The sequence below is a fragment of the Lissotriton helveticus genome, chromosome 1_1, assembly GCF_964261635.1.
Source record: "Lissotriton helveticus chromosome 1_1, aLisHel1.1, whole genome shotgun sequence".
NCBI classification, from domain to species: Eukaryota; Metazoa; Chordata; class Amphibia; order Caudata; family Salamandridae; genus Lissotriton; species Lissotriton helveticus.
Genome location: NC_136057.1, coordinates 208378261 through 208406160, shown reverse-complemented (window position 1 = coordinate 208406160; position 27900 = coordinate 208378261). Strand labels below are relative to the sequence as shown.

The 27900-nt window shown below is 42.8% G+C and overlaps 1 pseudogene; it reads left to right on the top strand.

The window, feature by feature from the left end:
• Positions 1-10151: 10151 nt before the first annotated feature.
• LOC144760266 (zygote arrest protein 1.L pseudogene) lies at positions 10152-13355 on the top strand (annotated as a pseudogene).
• Positions 13356-27900: the final 14545 nt, after the last annotated feature.

Sequence of the window (27900 nt, the reverse complement as noted above, 5' to 3'; positions counted from 1 at the left end):
TACTGCTGGTCCCTCTTGTGTGGCTCCTTCCTCAGCAATAAAAGGTAACATCTGTTTCCTACGTGAGTGGCCGAGTCTGTGTTTACTTTGCTCACAAAGCCACCCTCTGGCATGTTGACACCTCTCCTTCGTTCGCAAATTCCATGTAAAGACGGTAATTGGCATCTTCGTCGTCCTCCGGCTAGGAAATGAGTAATTATTTAAGAAAATGGAACATTCCACTTTGGTAAAAGGACAGCGTAATAAACCAGCATTTACAATGCAAATTGGGTTCGCATTTGAGAGAGTTAGAGGTATTGGCGATGTAAATGACAATGGGGCATATTACCAAGGGTGGCGATATTGAATTATCGCCGCTTTAGCGGCCGTTTTCGGCCGCTAAGCGACTATAATTCCATCGCCCTATTACCAAGCTGTCGCTAACACCAGTTAGCGACAGCTTGTAGGCGATAGCGAGTGGTTTGGGGCCCGCTTTGCATGTCAGCGATATTTATCGCTAATGACATGCAAAGTGGGCGTACCCAACCCGTTAGCGACTGACAGCAGTCGCTAACATCGCCATTGCCTATTACCAAGAAAGGCGAAGCGATGGAAATATTTGGGCTAAGCGCGAATATCGCCAAACGCTAATGCCTGCAAATACCAGTTCTTAGCCATGTTATCCAAAGGGAGGTGGATAACATTGCTAACAGCATTTGCACGCTAATGCATGAACACCGCGGGTTTTCCAGCGATATTCATGCTAACGCCTGCAATATTATCGCTTTTGAGATAAACGTTGGTAATAGGACGTTATCTCAGCGATAATATTGGACGAAGCGCAAAGCTCAGTTAGCGATAAATATCGCTAACTGTTGGTAATATGCCCCAATGTCTTTTACCTATATGATTTGGATTGGAGTGTAGTGGGTGTATGTGGTGTGGAGTGGAATTACATAAATTGGATTGGAATTGTTAGTTGTGGAATTGTGTGGAGTGGATTTCTGTCCTGAAATTATGTGGCATGAAGTGTATTGGAAATATGTGGATAGTAATTATGCGGTAATGAGTGTACTTGAAGTATGTGGAGTGGGATTTTATGGCACGACACGGAGGCCATATTATGCAAATCTCCTTTATTACCACAGCTCAGTAGCAACAATAGAATGTAGAACATCAATGAACATTCTGAGTAGGAATAAAGTCCCATAGAAACCATCTCCCATCCTTCTTTGTCGCTGCTGCTCAGAAAGATAAGTAACTCTTCTCTACTCTCAGACTTAGTGATATCTAACTCTTATACTACATGTCTATTTATTGATATAGCTACCTTATATGGGAAATTACTAATGTGGGAACGCCTCCCTAGCTCATACCAGTAGTTTATATATAGTTTATATATAGTTTCACTGTATTTCGTTATTCAACCTGATATAGTTTCACTGTATTTCGTTATTCTACCTGTACCCTGTATCACTGCTCTTCATAGCGCTTCCCCAATCGGCTGTTATACCCCTCGCAAATACCCCCTCCGGTTCTATTTCGGACCGGCCTGCCCTCCTTGTTTACTTTTGAACACTCGCGTACACAACGCGGTTGAGCCCCTCTGCTCTACCCGATCACACGCGCCCACCGCGCACCAGCCTCCAGACTGCGCTCACCTTCGCGCTCACCGACCGACTCTCTCTCCGCTCGGAGACACTTCTCCGCTTAGGCAGCAAAGTATCCTACGGCAACGACATTGCCGTCCGCCCGACATTTTGTGGAGTTTCCGGCCCCCTCGCCAATGTCACTCGAGAGGGGCCGGATTAAAGAAATAGACCCTAGCAACGGCCGACGCGAACGCGACGCGTGCGCGTCGGCCATCTTAGGGCATTGGGCAATACCTATGCCTCTTCATTACCCACCCATTTTAAATGGATGGTTTAACCTTCTACATCAACCAGATGACAGTTGCCCACACAGATAACGTTTTTCTTCATGAATGAGCAGCGTTTTTCTCGACCTCAAGGCCCATTGACCTAATACTATAATATTCCTCCTCTTCTCAGATTCTGACTCCGGTAAGACTTTAAAATGTCGGAACCCATTCCCAACATCGAGGGTCACCTAGAGAAACTGGTTAATAAGGCCTTTGAGAAGGACCTTAATTCAATTGATGACAATATCAATAAAAGGCTTGAGGCCTTTCTATTCCCCCCTCCCCTCTACGAGTGGTACCCAAACAGGAGCAGTTAAGGCTCCCAAAAAAGGGCAATAGGAGGTAAGGATCGCAAGGATTCAAAAAAACCTAAGGCCACCTCCGCCCCTTCACGCCCTCAGGGTGGTGACAAGAATGGTGCCTCGGGCACCCCATGTGGGCAAAATGAAGGCCCAGAGCCCCCTATTAATATGGACACCGAGGATAGCTCGGACCCCGAAATAGACCTATCCTACTCATCGGAATTCAACACCGATGAAGACGAATATCAAAAAAGAGGAACGGGGAGCTCAGAAGGGACACCTAAGGTCCCAGAGAAAAATACGACCCTACTAGACCCCTTTGGTGACCCTATGTTCGACACACTCCTGATAAAACACCCTCTATCCCCCGAGTGGACTCCCTCCCAACATGTTGCTGACTACCTGTCATTTTGGCTACGTAGGGAAATCCCACAAGAAGTCAGGGCAAGACTCCGGTCGGAGTGCCCCAGACCCTCTTTACCTAATAAAATAACAACAACCCCTGAACTTGACCCCAAAGTGGTGGCCTTTATCACTAAATCTTCCCGAGACCCTAGAAAGGGGTTAGATCATGCCAAGACCGCCTACTAGACTCAATTGGCCCTATAACCAACATTTTCAAAATGGCCGAAACAGCTTATCTGGAGGACCGTCAGGTCGACTCTAAGGAACTAAGGGTGTGGGTCCAAAGGGCTATATGCCTAATTGGAAATGCCAATACCGCCCTATCTATAGAGAGAAGGAAAGGAGTCCTATTCAAAATCGATCCTAAACTAATAGAGCTAGCAAAAAAAGATGGAGGTCAAACTACCCAAGGCTTCCTCTTCGGTGAAGATTTCATTAAAGACATGGCTAGGTACGTAGGAGCATTTAGCTCCATCCAAAAGTCACAAAAAGATATAAAACGAGTATTCCAAGATCGTGTTTTCACTCGGGCCGGGAGAATGCGGGGTCGTTTTCCCGGCCGAGGAAACTCGAACTCAAGACCCTTCATGTCTCGTGGCGGTGGCAGATTTAACTCCAACAACTCCAACAACTTTGGACAATTTTATCCCCAACGACAAAGGTCCAGTGGAAGAAACTTCAGAGGCGAGAGGAGACAACGTTCCTTCTCCGCAGGTAAGAACCTTACCAGACCATTTACATACCCCTCCAAAGGTGGGAGGGAGGTTACTCCAATTTGCTGGAAACTGGCATTTGGTGACAAAAGACCCATGGGTACTCAATACAGTAAAGGGCTACAAGATAGACTTTATAGACACTCCCTTTCAGACAAAAACACCAAGAGAAATAACATTCTCGGACAAGGACAAAACTCTAGTCTCTCAAGAAGTTCAAGAACTCTTAAAAAAAGGCGCAATAGTCGAGAGCTCTTCTTTAGGTTTCCTCAGCAACATATTCCTGGTAGAAAAGAAAAACAAAGAACAGAGACCAGTAATAAATTTGAAAGAACTAAACCAATGGGTGGTTTACCAACACTTCAAAATGGAGGGAATTCACCTCCTGAGGGACGTGTTAAGAAAAGGAGACTGGCTGACGAGACTCGACCTAAAGGATGCATACCTAACGATACCCATCTGGGAACCCCACCAAAGGTTCCTTCAATTTACATGGGAAGGCCGTCTATACCAATTTTGCAGCCTTCCTTTCGGCCTTTCGTCCTCCCCCTGGTGTTTCACCAAGGTACTACGACCCGTCGCATCTTGGTTGAGACAGAGGGGAGTGAGGATGATTATTTACCTCGACGATATCCTTATTATGGCACAGTCAAGAAAGACTGCCTCATCTCATACAGACCTCGCAATACGTCTTTTACAACACCTGGGTTTTGTCATGAATCTAAAGAAATCTTGCATAGTTCCCTCTCAACAAACCCAGTTCTTAGGTTTCATGGTAGATACTGTCATGACAGAGCTCCGTCTCCCCAGCGAGAAAGTGAGGAAAGTCAGAAAGGAAGTGAGGAAAACACTTCTTCTAAGAGTTTTCCCCCTGAGATATTTGGCCAAGATCCTGGGCCTTCTTTCTTCCACAATCCAAACCATATTCCCAGGTCCCCTTCATTATCGGGCTCTACAGAGACTGAAGTCGAAACACTTGAGATCCAACGGATCGTACTCCCAATTGATCACCCTAGACCAAGAATCAAAAACCGAACTACTCTGGTGGCTCAAGAATTTAGAAGCATGGAATGGCAAAGCCATTTTCGGAGATCTACCAGACCTGATAATAGAATCCAATGCGAGTTTAGAAGGCTGGGGTGCAACATGCGGGAACTTATCAACAGGGGGTCGCTGGACCCAACAAGAAAAAGAGTTGCATATCAATTGCTTAGAATTACTAGCAGGTTCATTTGCGATTCGCTGTTTCACTCGAGATTCAATGAAATGCTCTGTAACCCTACGGATGGACAATGTGTCCGCAGTTCGATATGTCAGCAAACTGGGCGGCCCTCACTCCAAAGACTTGACAGACTTGGCGAAGGGCCTATCGAACTATTGTTTGAACAAAGGTATTTCAGTTGTGGCGGAACATATTCCCGGACTGAAAAACGAAGTTGCAGATTGGTACTCCAGGAATTTCAAGGACTCCAGCAACTGGAGACTGAACAGGGATGTGTTCCTATCTATCCAGTCAAGATGGGGCCCATTCAAAACGGATCTATTTGCAGACCGTATAAACACCCACCTGAAACAATTCTTCAGTTGGAGGCCGGACCCTCAAGCCACGAAAGTAGATGCCTTTCTACAAGACTGGACGAACCTAGCTCCTTATGCTTTTCCCCCCTTTTCAATGCTCCCTCGACTTCTTCTTCACGCTCGACGTTACAATCAGAGCATGGTCGTGATTGCCCCTCTCTGGAGATCCCAAGCGTGGTTTCCTATCATCCTAGAGATGAGTATAGACTTTCCAATTCTAATTCCTTCCTTCAAGGAAATCCTTCTAGACCCAGAAGGTCATACACACCCCCTTGTGGAACAAGACCTTCTAATTCTGACGGCATGGAAGATTTCAGGAGACAGTGGAATGTCCCTGGACTTTCGCCAAATGCTTTCAGACTCATTTCAGAGTCATGGGCATCTGGCACAAGGAAAGCGTATAGACTGGCATGGAACAAATGGGTTCGCTGGTGCCTTTAACGAAGTTACGATCCCATTTCAACTGATCTAGTCAACATTATCAACTATCTTTCGGATCTCTTTACCTCAGGTCTTTCCTATAGAACTGTTAACGTTTATAGGTCCGCTATTTCTGCCGGTCATTCCTTAATCAACGGAATTTCTATTGGACAAAATCTTCTTACTAAAAAAGTAATGAGAAGCATGAGAGTTATAAAACCTCCTGGCCCTAAATACACTACATTGTGGGACGTCACTCTTGTTCTTAGGACTCTATCGTCCTGGGGAGATAATTCCTCTCTGTCCCTTAGACGGATCTCTTTTAAGATTACTGTCTTATTATGTCTCGTGTCTTTTCGTAGGACCTCTGATGTTAAAGCTTTAGACATTTCTAGTAGGGCCTTCCAACCCGAAGGAGTTTGTTTCTTCCTTAAGAAGAGGACAAAAACCTTGTCCTCTACAATTTTCTATCCCTTCTTCTCTGCTAATGATAGACTCTGTGTGGTTAAATGTTTAAAGGAATATGAAAAAAGAACTAAACATCTTAGAATGAATGAATCACAACTACTGATTTCTTATAGATCTCCTCATAAAGGAGTCTCTTCTCCAACTTTAGCCAGGTGGGTTAAAAATGTCATGCATGAAAGTGGTGTTGATATTTCTGTTTTTGGTGCGCATTCCTTAAGAGGTGCCTCAGCCTCAAAAGCTTTCTGCTTAGGAGGAGGATTACAAGATATCCTTAGAGCTGCAGATTGGTCAAATGACAGTATGTTTAGAGCATGTTATTTCAAACCAATTCCTAATGTGATTGACAATGTTCTTAATGCACTTTAAACTTGCATAATATGGCCTTTTTTCTTTCAGAATAACCTGATTCTGGATTTTATCTGTGGATTTTGGATCTTCAAGTTTTTGGATCCTCAAGTTTATCTCACGTTGATCTTTCTTCGCAGTTTCTGAACAAAGAAGGATGGGAGATGGTTTCTATGGGACTTTATTCCTACTCAGAATGTTCATTGATGTTCTACATTCTATTGTTGCTACTGAGCTGTGGTAATAAAGGAGATTTGCATAATATTAGCCTCCGTGTCCTTAATAAAATCCAGATTTTCTGCCCAGCAGGCTGTGAAAAATCTAAATTGTGTGTTATAGAGGGGAATGGCATTTTGTGTTATGGAGTTTAGTTATGTGGTGTGATGTTGAATTTTGTGGCATGATGTGGAATTCTGTAGTGTGGATTGAATGTATGTGCTGTGTTGTGTAATTGTGTTGTTGAGTTGAAATATGTAGTTTTCAATCAAACTATGTGGTGTGGAACAGATATGTATAGAGTTGAATTCTGTGCCGTGGAAGTGTGTAGCGCTCAGTTAAATTATGCTGACTGAAACTATGTGGCGTGCCCAAAGTGAGGTAGCATAGTGGGAAAAAGAGCAAGAAGTTGAAATATTATCCCGAGCATTTGGCATTGGTTAGATTCATTGCAAGCAGACCTCCTACCACATTTTGTGTGTTTGAAATCTTTTCTGTGGCCCATGTTTACATTTGCCTGCATTCAGTGGAACCTTTGCAATGAAACATGATATGTAACTTCCACTATGCAGCCTCGGAATTACTTTTTTAGTACTGAAGCACATAGCATATAACAGCAAATATCTACCGAATTTGTTTTCTGCGCGCACAGGCTTATTTTCTTGTTGTTTTTCTTTTCACTGTACCCAACTGCTCTGTTGCTCTCCTATCTGTCCTACGCCCATTCTTCTCATCTCTCCTCAGCTTTTACTTGAACCCCTGTTTGCTCAACCGCTGATCCCCTGTCTGTCGCCCCTCCCTATAGCGTTTTTTTCTGCGTTTTTTTATGTTCAATTTCATTTTTGGAGGTCATAGCGTATGCAATTTGCCATAAGGGTGCGCCTTTCCAAAAAAGGCAATTTTGCACATTTCATTTTTTTAACATTTACCGCTGCAAGTTGTGCATCCACCTTCTTGAAACAGCATTTTTTTTAAGCTGCCATACTGGATACCGAACAAGTGCAAATATCCATGTCATGCAGCATGTGTGATGGCTTAATGATGTTTGCCCACCTACACATCATCATGCTGCTTTTTTTGCTTATGCAGTTTAGCGTCAACCATACCCATTTTATTTTGTACTCTATGAATACTGGTTTGCTTCCGTACAATACATTGTGAAAACGGTACATGGGTAACAAAAGGACAGGAAATATGGGGCATATTACCAAGCAATAGCGATAATTATCGCTATTGCTTGGTTAGAGACAAAATTTTACCGCTGAGCTGCGGCGATTTTTACCGCAGGTAAACCTTGGTTTATCGCAAATGCGATAAAAAACGCCCGCAATGCATGAATATCGCTGAAAAGTCAGCGATATTCATGCATTACCGAACTAATGCTCTTAGCCATGTTATCCACCTCCCATTGGATAACATGGCTAAGAACTGCTCAGGGCAGGTGTTAGCTTTTAGAGATATTCGCGCTTAGCGCGAATATCTCCAAAAGTTGGTAATAGGAGATAGCGATGTTAGCGACTGTTTCCAGTCGCTAACATCTTGGCACGCCCACTTTGCATGTCATTAGTGATAAATATCACTGACATGCAAAGTGGGGCCCAAGATGGTCGCTATCTCCTACTAGCTGTTGCTAACTGGTGTTAGCGACAGCTAGGTAATAGGGAGACAATTTTATCTCCGCTTTCTTGGCTTTTAAAGCCAAAATAGCGGAGATAAACCCCCTTGATAATATGCCCCTATGTTCTTCTTGAACTCGAGAGCACTAAACCCGTAGTGTAGCACAATAAAAACAAAAACACGGATATTTTTGCAGCTGTTTTGACACTCAGCCCTTGCCCTGTTAAAGAATGGATCAGTTGAATTTTAGCATGACCACCATACTGCAATAGAGAAATGTGCAAGGACAACAGTGAGAGGAGCATGTTCTTAGAGTGTCCTTTGCAAGCAGCAGTGGTAGTTTGTGCTGTGTGTCTGCACTTTCCTACACTGTTCCCAGCTCACAGTACGGTATTGCAGTTGAATAGCTTCCACCTCACAAAGTGGGGAAATCATGCAGCATCAAATGTACTGAGGCCAGGCTTAACTTCCTGTGTGAAATACGATTGGTGAAATGTGTGTGAAGTGAGCATGCAACAGATGCTTTGTATCCAGGTCGATGCTATAGTTTTGAGAGCTTCCCTCTGACTGTTTGCCTTTCTTTTCCAAAAAATGAGCTTTCATACAAATGGCTTTGCCATCTTTGATCCAGAGAAAAGAAATGTTTCTGCAAGCCGCGTTAACAGCACCAATCATTTGCGCCTGACCTGGTTTGAGTGGATCTGCATTATTTTTTCTTCCTTTCCATTAATTGTAGCGCTACAAGCACAAAGCAAACATTTTTTTTTTTAAACTACAAATACTAGAACCCACCCAAAGTAAAGAACACATAATTGGGCGAACAACCCCATACCCGATACTGGGTAAGTGACTTCTCATCGCCCCCCACCCCTTTACCTCCGCTGATTGTAGATTTCATGGGTTGCAATCAACCGCAGAGCTCTCAAGTTCTCAACGTCTATACTAGAGCAGCGAATATAGGGGCATATTATCAAGGGGGTTTATCTCCGCTTTTTTGGCTTTAAAAGCCAAGAAAGCGGAGATAAAATTATCTCCCTATTACCTAGCTGTCTCTAACACCAGTTAGCGACAGCTAGTAGGAGATAGCGACCATCTTGGGCCCCACTTTGCATGTCAGTGATATTTATCACTAATGACATGCAAAGTGGGCGTGCCAAGATGTTAGCAACTGGAAACAGTCGCTAACATCGCTAACTCCTATTACCAACTTTTGGAGATATTCGCGCTAAGCGCGAATATCTCCAGAAACTAACACCTGCCCTGAGCAGTTCTTAGCCATGTTATCCAATGGGAGGTGAGTAACATGGCTAAGAGCATTAGCTCGGTAATGCATGAATATCGCTGACTTTTCAGCGATATTCATGCATTGCGGCCGTTTTTTATCGCATTTGCGATAAACCTTGATAATAGCAAGGTTTATCTGCGATAATTTCTGACGATGCTTAGCGTTAAAAAATTCGTTGCTAAGCATCGTTAGCGATAAATATTGCTTAACGTTGGTAATATGCCCCATAGTGCCAAGGTTTTACTATGCATTCTTGTACTGGTAATGCTGCCGGCCCGTATAAAATCAAGGCTGGAAATCCCACAATGCAAAGAAAACCCATGGACTCAATGCACTAGTCACGCTTGGGCTTAAAACTTCAGAGGTCTGCAATCGCGATTATAATGTAGCAATAGTAGCCTGTCCCTGCACAGCTAAAATTGTGCTCAAACTAGGTACCTGTATTCTTAATTAATTTCAAAGTTCTGTTTTAACAATAAACACCCACGGAGAACACCATGGTAATATCAGGTCAACATCGATCCACTTTAAGAAAATAAACATTTACAATAGATTAACTTAACATACTGTTGCCCTATCAATTATGTCCGTTTCAGTGCCACTAGAAACACTTAGGCAACATTTGTTTAGCGAGGTAACATCTCATGATACAGAGTTGCCTCCAGCGACAAGCTATAATAAGTACTTCACTACTCGCATAATGTACACGGTAGGGACGGGTTCAGCTAAACAAGACGCTTTTCCAGACCAGAAGTAAAACAACTTTGTGTTATCCGCTTTAGGCCCTGTTGTGCGCTTATGCTGAGTCTAGGGGTCTGTCTCTGTAGGTGGGGTTGCAGAACTGAGCCATTTTCATACTTCACCTGCCTCCCTTATTTAATTAGGCCTCTGGGACAGACATTATGGCTATGCTATCGGACGAGGCTGCCGATGCTAAATTTGCTCCTTACCTTCCCTACAAAATTTAAAGCAGATGGTCTTTTGTTGCCTGCTAAAAAGTGTAGAGGGGAGTAAAACAATTCAGGATTATACTTTCAATTTAGACATGCTTTAAAGGACAACAGACTCCGATTTCCAGTTTGTGGATTTATTATAAGGCCAAAAATAATTGAATATAAACACACCTCAATATCACATTATATAGGTACATAAAAATCAATACAGAGCCGAGTCTACGTATATAATTCATTCGGCATAAGAGGCATAAGATGATGAACTCCAAAATCAAAATACAAAAAAGGATAGAAGCTGAGTCCAATTCTCTTTTCATTTGAGAGAAAAACAAAAGTATCTTTCCCTACTTTACTCTAAATGAGAGTCCTACCTATTTCTCCAATATCCTATCCCAAAGGTGTCAGCACGTGTTGACTTCCTAAGAAGTACTCACGTCAAATGGGTCTGATAGCTTAAAGCTACGGAGCTCGCTCTAAGATGCTCCTTTTCCTCTGAAATAAGTAGAGGTCCTAACAAATTGTCCCTGCGTATTATACAAAAAGACAATGTTCAACCCACAATACATCATTCATGGACACCCTCTTTCAGTAAGTTTCCACAGAAACTTTAATTTGACTCTTCTTCCACCTGCGGTTTTGCTGGAATCTCAGTCAACGTAAAGCTGGAGTATTACATCCATATGCTCCCAAAATCCCATTGGGGATGATCACTGCCCTACCCCCTGGGGGCGATTGGACATATTTGATGGACTGGGAACAGGTTGGGATCCAGGTACTTGGGGATTTATATGAGGACGGGTTTTGCTGTCCTACCAGGCTCTCCAGGAGAGATATGATCTGCCTAGGGGAGGATTCTTGTTACACGCCGTGGAGAGAAGGGCCTGCGGAACCCAAAACGACGATGGCATGCCAGTATATAGTGATGGCGGCGGGGACTTTTAAAGCGGTCACGTGCCTGTACTCCAGGAGGCTGAATGAGGGACTGGCTCCACTGGATGCCTTGAGGTTAAAATGTGAAACGGGCATTGGGAAACCTATACCAGAAACCACATGGGACCAGATAATACGTAGAGCTTTGAAAGGCATGAGGAATGCGCGATTCCAATTGGTGGATTTCTTTATACTACACAGGGCGTATCTAACACCGGGTAGGCTTAAGAAATATTTTAGGATGGAAGACGCGGCATGCCCTAGGTGCAAGAGTGAGGGGGTGGAGCAAGAAAACATGCTATGGAAATGCCCCAAATTAGGAGGTTATTGGGATGAAGTGGGGAGCATGTTGAATGTGATCACGGAGAGACGCTTAACATTTAACATGGCAACATGTATACTGCATTGGTTCCCTCACACTACCAAGACGAAGGTGACAAGCAAGTTTGTGGACATGGGGTTATTGCTAGCCAAAAGACAAATAACAAGGCATTGGAAGTCAACAGAGGGCCCCAATGTCAAGAGATGGAAGGCTGAGATGCAAAAATGGGGCAGTGGCTAGAATACACTCAGATTTCAACAAGCGCGATGTCTGAATAATTAGAAAGCACTAAAATCTGCAAACGCATGGGAAAGGCTAGTACAGGCGTTGAATGATCGCTACTCAGATGAGGAGTAAGTGAAGATTATCATACATGAGAGAGTCTCCTTATAGGTACATTGGGGGAAACGCTGGGTTGCAGTTAAATCACAATGTGAGATTTGAATTAAGTGCTTAATGTATCACACACCGGTGGGGAGGGCTAGGGAGGGTTTGGGGTTGGGGTTAGGAAGAGGATAAGTAGAGTAGATAAGATTTACAGCATTGAGAACTGTTGAATGGTTATATGCACGTAGCCGAATCCTTATGGTGTCAAAAGCAGCTGTATTACTTGACGGTTCCACCGAGATGTGCTAGGGAAGGTTTACAGGGAGATTTTGATGTGTGAAGAAAGTGTTCAACATTGTATATGGTATTTTGTAACTAGCTGATATGAAACCAATAAAAAAAATTTAAAAAATAAATTGACTCTTCTTCCAGTGGCCTTGGTTCCCAGATAGGCCAGACACGAAAGGCGTCCTCCCTTTCCGCCTTCCAGACTTCTTCAAAGACATTCTGGGTATCTCCTGAAATCTAAGAATAATAAGGTTGAATTCCTGCACCTGGGGTTGGATGGGAACATACTGTCTTCTAACACAAAAAGGATTCATTTAATTATAATTCTTGAGCAACCAAGGAGAAACGAAACTCAAAACAACCAACAGTTGGTGCCTACAATTCATTCAACTTAAACTAAATGCAAATTACATTACACAAGTATAATTTTCATCCAGCACGCTACACATACAGGAATTATAAGTTCTCTAATACATACAAAAGCCTACTTAAATGTTCACACTACATTTTGATGCTAATATGACTCGAATAAATCTATCTTAAAAATCGTGAAACACTGCAAACGATAAGAATTACTGTCAGTGTGTTTAAACCATGAGTATTGTGCACCCATATAATTTAGAGTGCTATCAGCGCTCTATCAAGGCTATGACCATCCCATGTACTCGGCCTACACGCAGTACAACTATAGGTATCTGTACCCTAAAAACAAGGTGGGTGGCTGGAGGCACCGGGGCTATCTTGCCTCCTATGCTGTTACTGGGGAGTTCTTTGGCATCTACTGGAGTGCACAGCTTAAGGCCATCTTGTCCCAGTTGACCCCAACCTGACCCTGCTCATGGCTAACACCGGGGATGTTGGGTGCAAGTGAACCCCCGGTAGGAGGCCTTAGTGCAGTGCTCACTGGGGCCCACACCCTGTACTATAGGAGGCAGAGCGTGTGGAGACAGACTCTGCAAGAGCCTGATAGACTCCGGTCTCCTCGCCCCCCCAAGACCATGCTCTTCCCCCGATCCATCGCACTGTGCTCGCCCGTCTCTTCCTGCAGATGAACCACCTTCACAGAGGAACAGGACGCAGAGGCCAAGGGTGGCGGAGAGGGGAACCCGAGAGGGGGAGAGTTCTGGAGAGCTGCCCACATAGGGAAAGGGTTGCCCCACGGAGGGAAACTGCGCAGAGACCAGAAAGCTGTCGGGAACGCAGCCGCAGAGCCCAGGCAGCAAGAAACCACTGCCTCCCCCGACAAGGGCAGACTGCGTTTTCAGGTGAGGAGCTCCATAATATAAATAGTGCTACTTAAGAACACGTACTGTGTAACAAGAGAAGTAAAGGGGCCAATAGCTATAAGAGGTGACACATGACGACTTAGCGGTCATAAGGAGGGACTAACAAGCCTCAAAATGAATCAGAAGGACGAAGACACAAGCCAATGGGCGAAGATTGGGCGGAGCTTCCACGACGCTTCACTCCGTAGTGTATACTGCATGCCTCGCAAAGCGAGCACCGCATGCGCGCTGCCACTATAGACTCGACCTAAAAATAAATTGCAACATAAATATAATAAAACATTGTGGTGTTTAGTTAAGCACTTTAAATGAGGCACATTACTCCCCTTCGCGTACCGATTAAGTTGTTGTCCCTTCTTAAGGACAGAATTGGCAGAAATTCCATCTTTGTTAATGAAATCCTCTACTTGCCCACCTGGCTGCAGTGCGGACGCCCTTCCTACATTCTTTAACGTTTCTGACAAGCAACAGTTGAAGTGCATAGAAGTGTGACCGTGAGGTGGCACAGATCATGACTGAGCAAGCAAAAGAGGGGTTGCTGAACTGTTCCTATGGAGAGATAGGGAAGTTTTAGCTGGCGTGACCAAAGGCGTTCGTGTGACACCCCAGGGCATCCATTATGTTGGATGTATTTGCCTCACACACCCAGAAGGGTGTCATGCTTCATCATCGGCGTTTGCTCCTCGTCGGGGAGGCGGTGCAACCCCCGACGGGCTCACCTCAAAGAGGGGCTCTTTGGCGGAGATCTTTTTATCCAACAGCCTTATGATGAGGTGGGGGTGTGTGGGCAGGATGGTATGTTATTGTGATTGGGAGATTAAAATGTAGCAAGGGGTACCGGAATTCGCTTTATTCTGGGGGTCCCCTGGCTGCGTCTAAAATGTGGGGCTAGCTCGCTAGGTGTCAACAGGTTAACTCAAGTGATCCTAGAGGAGACTAGAAGTGAAGGTGGTCGACATGTTTCTCGCAAATGGTAAAATCACCCGCGATTCATCAGGACCTTTACAAAAGTGAGGAAAAGGAAAAACAACAACAACATGCTAGTGTCATGTATGTGGTGTATGTTACCTCTGTGGATTCTCCTATGCCTATTGGTCAAGGACTACTTGCCACATGAGGGATCGGCGGGGCAGAACATCAGGGATGAGCCCATGAATTGTAGCTCAAATCACCAGTGTCCGCGTGGGGAGACCTACCCATCACCGCCGAGCTCGAGTAGATACTAGAGTAGATCTGCCCCGCCGATCCCTCATGTGGCAAGTAGTCCTTGACCAATAGGCATAGGAGAATCCACAGAGGTAACATACACCACATACATGACACTAGCATGTTGTTGTTGTTTTTCCTTTTCCTCACTTTTGTAAAGGTCCTGATGAATCGCGGGTGATTTTACCCTTTGCGAGAAACATGTCGACCACCTTCACTTCTAGTCTCCTCTAGGATCACTTGAGTTAACCTGTTGACACCTAGCGAGCTAGCCCCACATTTTAGACGCAGCCAGGGGACCCCAGAATAAAGCGAATTCCGGTACCCCTTGCTACATTTTAATCTCCCAATCACAATAACATACCATCCTGCCCACACACCCCCACCTCATCATAAGGCTGTTGGATAAAAAGATCTCCGCCAAAGAGCCCCTCTTTGAGGTGAGCCCGTCGGGGGTTGCACCGCCTCCCCGACGAGGAGCAAACGCCGATGATGAAGCATGACACCCTTCTGGGTGTGTGAGGCAAATACATCCAACATAATGGATGCCCTGGGGTGTCACACGAACGCCTTTGGTCACGCCAGCTAAAACTTCCCTATCTCTCCATAGGAACAGTTCAGCAACCCCTCTTTTGCTTGCTCAGTACTAGATACGGACACAAGCTGTTACTGGACCTTCCACCCTCCTGAGTGGTAAACAGTGCCCGTTGATCGATTGATCACTTACCTTATCTCCCCCTTTTTTGATAAAAACAGATCATGACTGACATTTCCCTATCGTTTCCACTCCCTTCAGGTGTGTTGTGTTGTAATGTTGGCAGAAGCACACTTCATGCTGTTAATGGTGCTTTCTGGAAGGTATGGAGACTTTTTTTTAACTCATGTAAGTTGTCTGCTCAACCCTGTTATGCACACACAAGTGCATCTCAAACCCTGTTATATACAAACAAGTGCTGCTGAAGAAGACTACATATTTAACAGCCACGCACACCTGAAGAAGCCATACTGTATACTAAGAGCAGTTATTAGAGTAGTTTATTTGTTTCATTAAGTAGCTCTTTAAGTTTACATTCAAAGCACATACTTGGGAATTAACATTGAATTCACAACTTTGACAGAACAGATTGCAAATGAACACAATATATTTTTTTTTAATTCAAGTTCATTTACTTCAAAATGATTCCCTTTTGTCATATAAAATGTTGAATGCATGCAAAAAATGTGGCACACATTCAAATAGGAATTTATTACACTTTTTGCCCCTCTAGTTAGCGTTTAAATGCACAAAAAGTGTCATCTGTTTGAACAAAGGGCGAGTCCTGGTTCACAATAGGGTGTGAGTGCATTTACCTCAGCAGATGGTATTTGATAGTGTGGACACTCTACAAGTATCACCAGTTTCCAGCATTGCCAGTTTCCAGTAGCCCTTATAAAATGTTTTTTTATTTGCAACTCCAATAGCTCAAACTATCACCAAAGCGCGACCTACTACATTCGCAAATGCTTGTTTCCTTGAGCAGCATCGTTAGAATACCACTTCCTGTGCAACGTGACAGCTCCGAACGCACAACATCCGGCTGCCCATAATGCAATGCACATATGGCAAACCCTTGTCCTCAAACAAAATAAGTTACACTTTGCATTGATTAGACTTTAATTTAGTGATTTATGCTACTTGATGTACACACGTTCGGCTACATTAATCGGTTTGAAGGCTGTGTGCAAACTCGGTCTACCATTAAAAGAATACACAATTTTGAACTAGTTTAATTAGGCCTTATAGTCTTGTCTAAACACATATCTATGTTGCATTTCTTGAACTTAGTTGGACTTTGTGTGTCGGCTGATGAAAAGATTTTGCAATTTTTGGGAGACCTTCCCAAACACAAAGAAGAGAAGTGGAGAAGTGTGGCTCAGGGGTTGGAGGCGGCAGACCCGGAATCTGAGATCGGTCCTGGACCAGGGTTCAATTCCCCGCCCCGGCGGGTCTTGGGCTAAAAATTCCACGGACTCGATAATTCTCACCCCGGTGCCTCCTCGACTCACGGGTTCACACTCTGCGACTCTGGGCAACAGCGTGCTTAATCTCCACAACGGCCCCTCGCGGCGGGATGCCTGACTTTCACCTTGTGGATACCCTGCTATCTCACAGGGGAATATCAGGAAGGGTTCCCTAAGCAAGCGCCGGGACACCTGCTTTGCGGGTAGCTGTGCGCTATATAAGCTCAACTACATTTACATTTACAAAGGTCCGCTTTCTCGATGTTAAATCCACTCCAGGTCGTGTGTGTCAGCAGCGGCACTCACACAGACATTTACAGCCTGATTCATGTAGGCAATAGCGCTCGCAAAAGGGCCAGATTCTGAGAATCTGGCCCTTTGCGAGTGCGATTTTTGCATTTGGTATTCACAATCCCAAATGCAAAAATCGCTATTTAAGAATTCGCATATTTGCGAGGAATGGCATTTAAGGAATCTCTAATAGAGATTCCTCAAATGCTATTCATGACACATCAGGAAATTGCGATTTTGCACTTTTGGGGCCGCTATATAGCATTTTTCTAAGTTGCATGTTGCACACACACATGTCCTTTGGACATGTGTGTGCGCAACACCTGTTCAAATGTGCATTTTAGGGGTGCTACAGGGTGTCCTTTGGACACCCCTGGCACCCTTAAAATCGCTATCTTATTTGCGAGTATCAAATTGCTACTCGCAAATAAGGGATACTCCCCATTCATTCCTATGGGCCTCTTGGACCATAGGAATGAATGGGGAGTATTTGCGAGTAGCAAATTGCTACTCGCAAATAAAGAACATGTAGGAATCGCTATTTTATTAGCAATTCCTACATGAATGCCGTTTTGCGTGTCCTCAATAGCGAGTCGCTATGATTCGCTATTAGGGACACCCAAAACGGCATGTACATGAATCAGGCTGTTACTGACTTGTCAGCCGCACTTGAGTATTTCGCAGGTCTTTAAGACCATTTACGTGTTGATTAAGTTTTGTTGTTTTATTCACTCCTACTTAGAGCCCCTGCATCTCCACTCTGCTTATTGCTGGAAGAATTAGCCCCCGCCACCGCAAATTTTTTATTTTTTTCCTGACCAACGTCAACTAACCTAGACTTCGATATCCGAGTTTACTCCTCTCTCTAGAAATTAATGAATAGGTGGTGAAATGGACTGTGTTAACCACCTTATTTTTCATGCTGTATTTTTTTATCTCTGGTTTGCTTCCTTATTGCCTGCCTACTATGTAATTCAATTTCCGTCAGTTTTTTTAGAGGGTGTATGTAAAGCGCTCTGATACCTACGGGTCAAGCTAGCGCTATATAAAACTTTTAAAATAAAATCAGCCCCCACACCCCTCCTCCCCGAAATGTGGCTCTAGTTGCGCCTCTGCCAGTGGCTATCTATAGCTATGATTAAGTATTAATCCATCCCAGACAACTCCTAAAAGTACCTGCTGAATTACGAGGATCTGTAAGAAGCTCTTCTGTGCGATATTAAAATGTTTGGTTGCGTTAATATATTGATTCAAAAATTGTAAAGAGTGTAATCAAGATGAAATTGTGTGTCTTTTCAGAACTCATAATCGGATGTGTGCAGAAAAATGGTTCAGTTTCCAAAATATATTTAAAGCTGGTATCTGAGCGTTAAAGCATGAGGGCCCGATTCACAGAATGAACTTAAGACTCTGTTGCAAAATACATATGGAAGGTCTCCAGAGGAAGAAAGAGCAGAATCCGTTAGTAAAGTAAGCAGAGCTTTATTTAGCCAGTGAACTCCAGAAAGGTACAAGTAAGAATAACCGTAAACCGTCAATCTCCCACTTATACATGCCGCTCTCATTCAAACCACAACACACACACGAGACACCAGATCTACATACACATAGCACGCGAACCACAACACGCGACACACACACATTTGAATCACAACAGCACGCATATTGTTTGTGGATGACGCACGTGCATACACGTGCGTCAATTCAAACAATAACATAATACCACACACCTCCCTCCTTTTCTTTTTTTTTTTTTAAGTAAGAATGAAGTCTCTGAACCATACCGGAGCCCTGCGACTTCTTGAACCTCTCAACAACTCTTGTGCATTAGAATCACAACTGACTGAGACAGCAGCTGATTCAGATAACCCTGTACTATTTGTAGTGACATCCAAAAACACATTAGATTAATCATCTTCGTCCAAAAACACATTAGATGAATCATTTTCAGAAAAGTGCTTGCTATTATTAAACTTTGAAACTCTACTGAAATGCCAAACACTTCCATCTAGTACTCTTACAGCGTTCTTAAATACTTCAACTACCTCAATTGGATCAGACCACTTTGCTAATCCCTTATGTACATAGCTACCTTTTTTTAATCTCACAAAATCTCCCACTTGAATAGGAACACAACTTCTTGTCTCCTTTTTTGACAAATCATTCTTCATTTTCTCCTTATAAGCATCAACCTTCTTGCGAATTTCTCCAAAATCAACCTCTGCAAAATCAATGCGACCACTATCCTTGTTCTTTAACCACCAAGGAACAAGATTGGTACTGGGTTTCCGCCCTCTCAGCAACTCAAAAGGAGATAACGAGGCAACAGCATTAGGAGCAGTTCTATAAGACAATAACATGGACTGTAACGCCTTATTCCAGCATAAACCTCCTTTGACAGCTAATTGAATAGCCTCCTTGACTACTCTATTGAATCTCTCTATCTGGCCGTTGGTCTCTGGATGGAATACCGCTATTCTTCTATGAGAAATACCACACCTACTAAAATAACTCTCCATTTCCTTACTAACAAACTGTGGACCGTTGTCCGTTACCACCTCTTGAGGAATACCCTCTCTACAAAAAATATCATCCATGAACTGTATAATGGCATCATTGGTAACCTCCTTGACCATCTTTATTTCTGCCCATTTTGAAAAGTAATCTATCAGCACTATGCCAAAAGAATGCTGTTGTGGCAACACACCAAACGGTCCAATAATGTCAATACCAAGTTTATTCCAAGGTGATGCAGGTAACTCAACAGGTTGTGGTACACTGGGTAAAACCTTAGCTGTTTTATCACTCTTAGCGCATAATTCACATAATTTCAATTGTTGTTCTACAAAATAGTCAATACCAGGCCACCAAAAATAGTTTTTCAATCTCCTCCTAGTGATTGATATACCAAAGTGCCCTTCATGAGCTAAATCAAGAAACTTCTTCCTGAGACCAAAAGGTGGAATAAATTCATCACCTCTTAATAAAATGCCATTTTCTATGGCCAGTTCATCTTTAATTTTATGATAGCTCATCAAACCTCCGGTAAAATTTCCTCCTTCAGGCCAACCCTTTAATATATATTCTTTCACCTCTTTGAGTTCTAAATCCTTGTTCATTTCTTCATTCCATGTCTCTTCTTGTACTACTGAATTCTCTCCAAATACTAAATTGACATCACTGAAAACATGTGCAACTTCACACTCATCTTTATCAACCACATCAGATTCCTTGCACGCCAATGGAAGTCTTGACATGCAAGCAGCATGAACATTGGACTTCCCAGGAATGTACTCTAAAGAATACTGAAAATGTTGTAACCTAGAAGAAAGTCTTGCTAATCTAGAAGAAAGTGTACGTCCCCCACCCGGTGACAATATATGCACCAAGGGTTTATGATCTGATTTAATGATAAATTTCGTTCCCCACAAAAAAATGTTCCGCTCCCCAAACACATGCCAAAAGTTCTCTTTCAATTACAGAATAATGTCGTTCCGACTCCCTCAAAGTCCTTGAAGCATATGCTACAATCCATTCTTTACCCCATTCCTCTTGAATCAACACAGCACCCAATCCACAGTTACTTGCATCAACCGTCACAATACATTTCTTCCCAATCACAAATGGTTTGAGACAAGGTGCTCTAACAATCATTGACTTTACAGCATTGAAAGTTGCCGTCATAGAATCTTTCCACTCTAATTTGGCATTTTTCTTCAAAAGCATCCTAAACGGTTCAATTACAGTTGCATAGTTTTGAATAAACTTAGCATAAAATTCCACAAGTCCCAAAAAGGCTACCAACTGTTCTTTGTTTTGAGGAATAGGTGTTTTGCTGCTGTTTTCCAAATGTGAAGCTTTAGGTCTAATTCCATTTCCACTAATGCAATGTCCAAGATATTCCACTTCTTCTCTCCTGACCCTACACTTTGAAGCACGAAGTGTTAGACCTTTATCTGACAAAGCATTTAACACTTTAAATAAATTTTTGTCTTGTTCAACCCCATCTTTCCCAAAAACTAAGATGTCATCTTGAAATGCAATTGCCCCAGTTACACCAACTAAGGTCTCTTTCATCAACCTTTGAAATACCGCAGCTGCACTTGCCAGCCCAAAAGGCATCCTGCAAAATCTATATAAACCCTCAGGTGTAATGAAAGCAGTTAAGTCTCTTGAGTCTTCATGTAGAACCACCTGATGATACGCGCTTGCTAAATCCAAACAGGAAAATACCTTAGCATTGTCCCAAGTGGAAACCATTTCATGTAAGTTAGGTAAAGGATGTGAATCCACACAAATAGCATTATTCAAACTGCGTAAATCTATGCATACACGAAGGTCTCCCCCCGATTTAATCGAAATTACAATGGGTGAAACCCAAGGAGATGACTCAAAGGGTTCTATTATTTTCTTCTCACACATATCATTGAGAATTTCCTTTAATTTTAGTCTATATGAAAGCGGAACATTCCTGACTTTATGACGGACGGGCAAGGCATTTGCATGTACTTTTATCCTATGTTCAAATCCTTTATATCTTCCTAAATCATTGCAGAATAATTTAGGGAATTTTCCTTTAATTTCTGAAATCAGCATATCTTCTTTCCCTTTACTTTGCACAGAATTACTTGGCTCAGAGTCAATAGAGTAAACAGGAGGATCAGCATTTGGATCAAGCTTCATTCCAAGTTGTTCTTGGTGTGGCCAACCTAATAGTGAATCACCAGATTTTGTAATATATACTTTCCCATAAGTAGAACGACTCTTGAATTTAAGTTCAGCTATGAAGTAACCAATGAGTTGCAATCTGTGGCCTGTATAGCCACTTGGTGTGATATCTGGGTGCATTAGATTAACATTAGGCCAATTGGATTTAAATAAAGTGTCAGGTAGAATAGTGTACCATGAGCAAGAGTCTACAAATACTTTAGTAGATATTCCATCAATGATGATATCACAAGAGGGGAATTTTTTGACTTTAGGTTCCTTAGTTATGCACATTATAGTGTTAACATCAAATTCACAGTCACTTGAACGTTCTTGCTCTTGATCTTGAACTAAACTGACTTTTCTTGGTGCTGATCTACAGACTTTTGAAAAATGCCCCTTTTTTTCACATCTCGAGCATACTTTATCTAAGGCTGGGCATGACTTCGAGTTCCCTAGATGGTAACCACTACCACATCTAAAACAATACATATTGTACACTCTTGAGTCTGGTCTTTGCCAATTATTCATCCTTTGATCCGATCTTTGCCAACCATTCACTCTCTGATCAGGTTTTTGCCATCTATTTCTATTTTCACTCTTAAACTGGTTATCATTCCTTGGATTAATAGTCTTTCTATATTTGTCTGAATCCTTAAGTTTGTCATTTTCTTTATTAAGAATTAACACATCTGGTTTATTGCTGTATTGTGATCGAATTTCATCTACAAATTTCTCAGAGTGCTCTATTGACTTGGCTATCTCAATTGCAGCATTCAAAGTCATGTCAGAAGTTGTCCATAACCTCTGTTGTATCTTTTTGTTGTTAGTACACATGAGAATTTGATCTCTTAGTACTTGGTCATAATTAATGTGTTCAAACTCACATGTAACCGCTAATGCTCTTAATGCAGAAACATAGTTGTCAATAGACTCATCTGTCTGTTGTTTCATCGAGTAGAATTTAAATCTTTCCATGACCATGTTGATTTTCTTCCCATATCTAATGGAAAGTTGTTTAGCTGCAATTTGTTATACATTCAAATTAGAAGTATCATTTAAAGGAGGTAAACTTTTGAATTCTTTAAGTGCAATCCCTCCAAGACAATGCTTTAATAGAGCTAACTTCCTTTCTGCTCCACAGTCTTCTTCTTCTAGAACTTCAACATAAGCTAAAAACATGGGTTCCCAAATATCCCATTCAATTGGAGGATCACCTTTAATAGTTAAAAAGGATGGAGGAGGTTGAATCCCCATCATAGTTGTATAGATATTAACAAATTAATGTAAACAATAAATGTAACTTAAGTTAATGTACAGTTTTTCCTTCCCTTTAAAATAAGAGAAAATGTGACTCGCAATTTTGTGTGCGAATCACAGAAGTCACTTACTGTTCAGTATATCGTGGCAGTGAAGATTATTGTATTTCCTCCTTGTAAATATTCCCACTGTAGATATGCTTGAATCATCTACAATTCTTTGTTGAAAAAAAAAATCAGGTCAACTGAAATCGATTCCTCTCAGATGCAGCACTGCAGATCAATATCCAATGAGAAAGTCCGTTAGAAATCTGTTCTTGCCATTATCCAATAGGGAGAACAGAATAACATCCAATGAGGGAAGCCAAAAGAGAAATCCTGCGTGTGAATGACCAATGAAAGCACAGTGTAAGCAAAATTCAGTAATTCCTTTGAAAATCTGAACTAGACACACGTAGGAACGTGTTCCCGATTGTCGCCAGTGTTGCAAAATACATATGGAAGGTCTCCACAGGAAGAAAGAGCAGAATCCGTTAGTAAAGTAAGCGGAGCTTTATTTAGCCAGTGAACTCCAGAAAGGTACAAGTAAGAATAACCGTAAACCGTCAATCTCCCACTTATACATGCCGCTCTCATTCAAACCACAACACACACACGAGACACCAGATCAACATACACATAGCACGCGAACCACAACACGCGACACACACACATTTGAATCACAACAGCACGCATATTGTTTGTGGATGACGCGCGTGCATACACGCGCGTCATTCCAAACAATAACATAATACCACAGACTCAATCCTAAACTTACTACTATTTTGGTATTCACAGAATGCACTTACTACTTTTGGCATTCACAGAATGAACTTACTACTTTTGGTAAATGTAAATGTAAATGTCAAAGGTTCTTATATAGCGCCTTATCACCGGAAGGTCTCAAGGCGCTTGCTTTGGGAACCTGTCCTGGCTTTTTCCGCTGTGAGATAACCCATACTGGGTATTCACAGAAGTTAGGATTTTGTCTTAAGTTTGTCTTAAGAAAAACTTAGACAGACTTAAGACAAACTTAAGACAGACTTAAGTTAGGATTTTGTCTTAAGTCTGTCTTCAGTCTGTCTTAAGTCTGTTTTAAGACTAACTTAAGACAAAATCCTAACTTCTGTGAATACCAAAAGTAGTAAGTGCATTCTGTGAATAGCAAAAGAGTAGTAAGTTTAGGATTGAGTCTTAAATTCATTCTGTGAATCGGGTCCTGAGACATTGGGGAGAATTACTAGGACTATAATCTCCTTGGTGCCAGGGGTATTGCACCCACAGCTGTCATGTATCACCCATATAAGAGGCAGTCCAGATGCATGAGGCCTTCTTCACATTACAGAAGACAACTCTGCCTGATGCGCAAAGGCGATCGCTGTGGGTATGCTCGTGCGAAGGGTCCACTATAGCAACCGCTCTGACATCATCACTATTACCACACTAGGGGCCTCATTTATGAAAAGTGACGCATCGCTGCGTGAAAACAGCGATGCGTCACTTTTCACTGCGCCCTCCTTGCGAGACCAATGATGCATCATATTTAGAGTATGATGCATCATGGTGCAAGGAGTTACAGATACGTCAGTATTTCTGACGTATCTGTATGGTGCAAAAGTGACGCAACTCCAGCCTGCGTCAGTTTTACGCCTGCTGAAATTGACGCATTTGTGTCCTAGAAGTGGCTCAGGGAAATCTTATAGATTTCACTGCGTCACTTCTATGACCCTGTCTTGAGTTAGAATGCCCCCCCTGCATACATTATACCTGGCGTAGGTATAATGTAGCGCAGGGGTTTACAAAGTGACGCATCTACCTAGATGCGTCACTTTGTAAATATGGTGCAACAAGGCACATTTTTTACACTGCGGGTGCGTCACAAAAAGTGACGCACCGGCGGCTTAAAGGTGACGCACAGACTCATAAATGAGGCCCCAAAAGTATTAGTAGCTCGGTGTGATTACAGGAAATGTTAGAGGCACCTGGTCCATCCACACTCTGCCTCATGCAGACAAGCAGCTCCTGTGGTGTCCAGCTTGTCCTCGCTGCCCCAGGGCGTCTCAAATGTCAGTTCTAAACAAAGAAAACAAAGATACACCAACTGGTTGCATCTCCCAGGAGAACAATTGTTTTGTTTAAGCTGCACAGATACACATATAAACATCAAAAGAAAACAAGCAATGGCAAAGCCAGTAGGTCTCCCCTTTATAATGAGAGGGCCAAGCTAATGGCTTTGTCAATGTCTGTAAAGAATTGTTTAAAAGAAAAAAGGAAAGCAAAATATTGGAGAAAAGGAAAACACATATGTCATGATATCTCAAAAGTTGTGTTTTTCAGTCAGAAACTGCACAAAATGAAAAAATAATCAGGAAGTGTCAAAATGTAAAAGGAAATATTTATTGTCCCTTCAAATCTGCTTCTCATCCATAAACCCTAAACATATTCCAATCAGTGGTTTTACAAACAAATAAGAGGGGTGAGAAGCAACACGGTACAGAGGGTGGGGGTTTACGAGTGGAAGCAGGACAAGAGGGAGAGAGCTAATAAACACACATGCTCTCTCATGGAGAGCGGAATGAGGAAGAAACAAGTAGCTCTCTTATGTGAGCAGTCGAAGGATACAAGTTGGTAACTCAAAAGGATGGTAAAGAGGGTATGGTCTAAGGGAGGGAAACACAAGAAAAGGAAAGCAAGTCATCAAAAAAAAAACAGCAAGCAAATGAGTGACAATAAAGTCACCAAACTGGAAGCAATGAACCAGCTGTAAGCCCACTGTAGGGTCCCAATAGATCCTTCACAAGCACACAGCTTGTGGTGTCTGGTAGGCTTGACCTAAAAATGAAAGGTCTGCGTTTTGTGTGGAAGCGCTTTAAAGTGATAGCTCAGTGATAGCTCAGTGGGTTTTACATCGCCTGCAGTGCATGTAAGAATGAGAACTACGGCAGGACCAAACCTGCCTTTAATTTATGAAGTGGGTGAAAGGTGATCAGGGCTCACTACATGAAATACCACATGTATTGTTCCTTTTCCCCCTATCTCCTGGAGCTTTCAGGAGACACGAGAATGTGTGACTCAAAAACACTACATAAAAGCTTCATAGGGTGATAGTGCGGCTTTTCCACACTAACACTTAGGGGCATATTTACAAGGGCCTTTTGTCATACTTGCACCACACTACGTGGTACGTGCATGAAGTCCAAGTCATATTTATGAAGCCACGCAAAGCCACTTTGTAGGGCTTTGTGTGGCTTCACAAATATGGAATAATGCAACATAGGGCAAATCGCTGCAACATCTTCCTCCGTGCAAGGGGGCATTCCATGGGTGTTGTGGTGGATGTTCCGAGATGTCGGTATGTGACGCTACAGAAATAGTAAAACCTTTTTTTAAATGGAAAATAAATGATATCACTGAGAAACGCAGCTCAGTGACATCCAGACCCCAGCCACAGAGTGTATCTCTGGAATATAACAATGTCATCCCTTGTGCTGGTCCACAGCTAGCAGCATTATACTTAATACACAGCGCAGATTCAGAATCTGAACAAACACGTGCAGCAGCACAATTCAACACCCGACATAGCGCTTCATACTGGTTCTGCATCAAGGCGCATTCCTGAGTGTAAGCCCAACTAAAGAGAGAGATCTCGCAAATGGACTTAGCTGCTTTGTTTCCAAAACGGTGACAGCATGAGACTGGAGAAAAACATACTTTTATTTTTAATGCACTTCTTGGCCAACCTTTCATCACAACCCCAATTCCCTTCACTTCACTTCTCTAATCTAAAAAATACAAAACTGAGAGAAGGGCAGATTGTCATGAAATGGGCTCCATAAGCGAGACTTTATGCACTGTGCAGCGATGTATTTATTGTAATGTATTCGGCTTATAATAATTATTACCAACCAGTAGAACTGAGTTGTACCCAAGAACACTGGGCCTCATTTATGAGAAATGACACAGCGCTGCGTGAAAACAGCGATGCGTCACTTTTCAGTGCACCCTCCTTGCGACACTCCTGATGCGTCATATTTAATGTATGATGCATCATGTTGCAAGGAGTTCCAGATACGTCAGTATTTCTGACGTATCTGTAAGCGCAAAAGTGACGCATTGCTGGAGTGTGTCACAAAAGTGACGCAACTCCAGCAATGCGTCTTTTCACATGGGGCAAGCCCCATGTGAAAGGGCCTATGTCAGTCTTACGCCTGCTGTGAGGCAGGCGCAAGATTTTGACGCAACAACGTCAAAATCTTGACGCAAGACGTAAAAGTAAACGTAAAAGTGACGCAGTGATATCTCATAGATTTCACTGCGTCACTTCTACGACCCTTTCTTGCGTCAATACGCCCCCCCTTGAATACATTATACCTGGCGCAGGTATAATGTGGCGCAGGGGTTTACAAAGTGACGCATCTACCTAGATGCGTCACTTTGTAAACATGGCGCAACAAGGCGCATTTTTTACGCTGCTGGGCGGCGTAAAAGTGACTCACAGCCTCATAAATGAGGCCCACTGCTTCTTTCATCACCCAGAGGCAATTCCAAGTGGTTTTTTTTATATATAAATTGGAAATGTATTATAATTAAGATTATTCTTCAACACCAGTCACCCCACCAGTGATGCCCAGTGCACCAGGCCACAGCTGGAACAAAGTGACAGAATCAGAGTGACTCAAGACCCTCCCCACCAATCAATCAGAGACTCCGACTGCAAACAACTACAAACGAGATGGAGAAGCAGCCAGAAAATCACAGACAGAACCACCTACAAGGCCTCACTCAAACAATACCACCACAAACTGTGGCAAACAAAGAAGACCTTAGCGACAACAATCACAACCAGCTCCAACAACTGCAAGGAAATATTCACAATCCTCAAAGAATTCTCTAATGCCACTGCCTCAACCAACAACCTCATCCCTTCACAAGAACTCTACAATAACCTCTTAGACTTCTTCCAATACAAAATCACAAGGATATACAGTAACCTCGACCCCTAGCCAACTGCCCGCAACACCCAACCCATCCTCACATACACT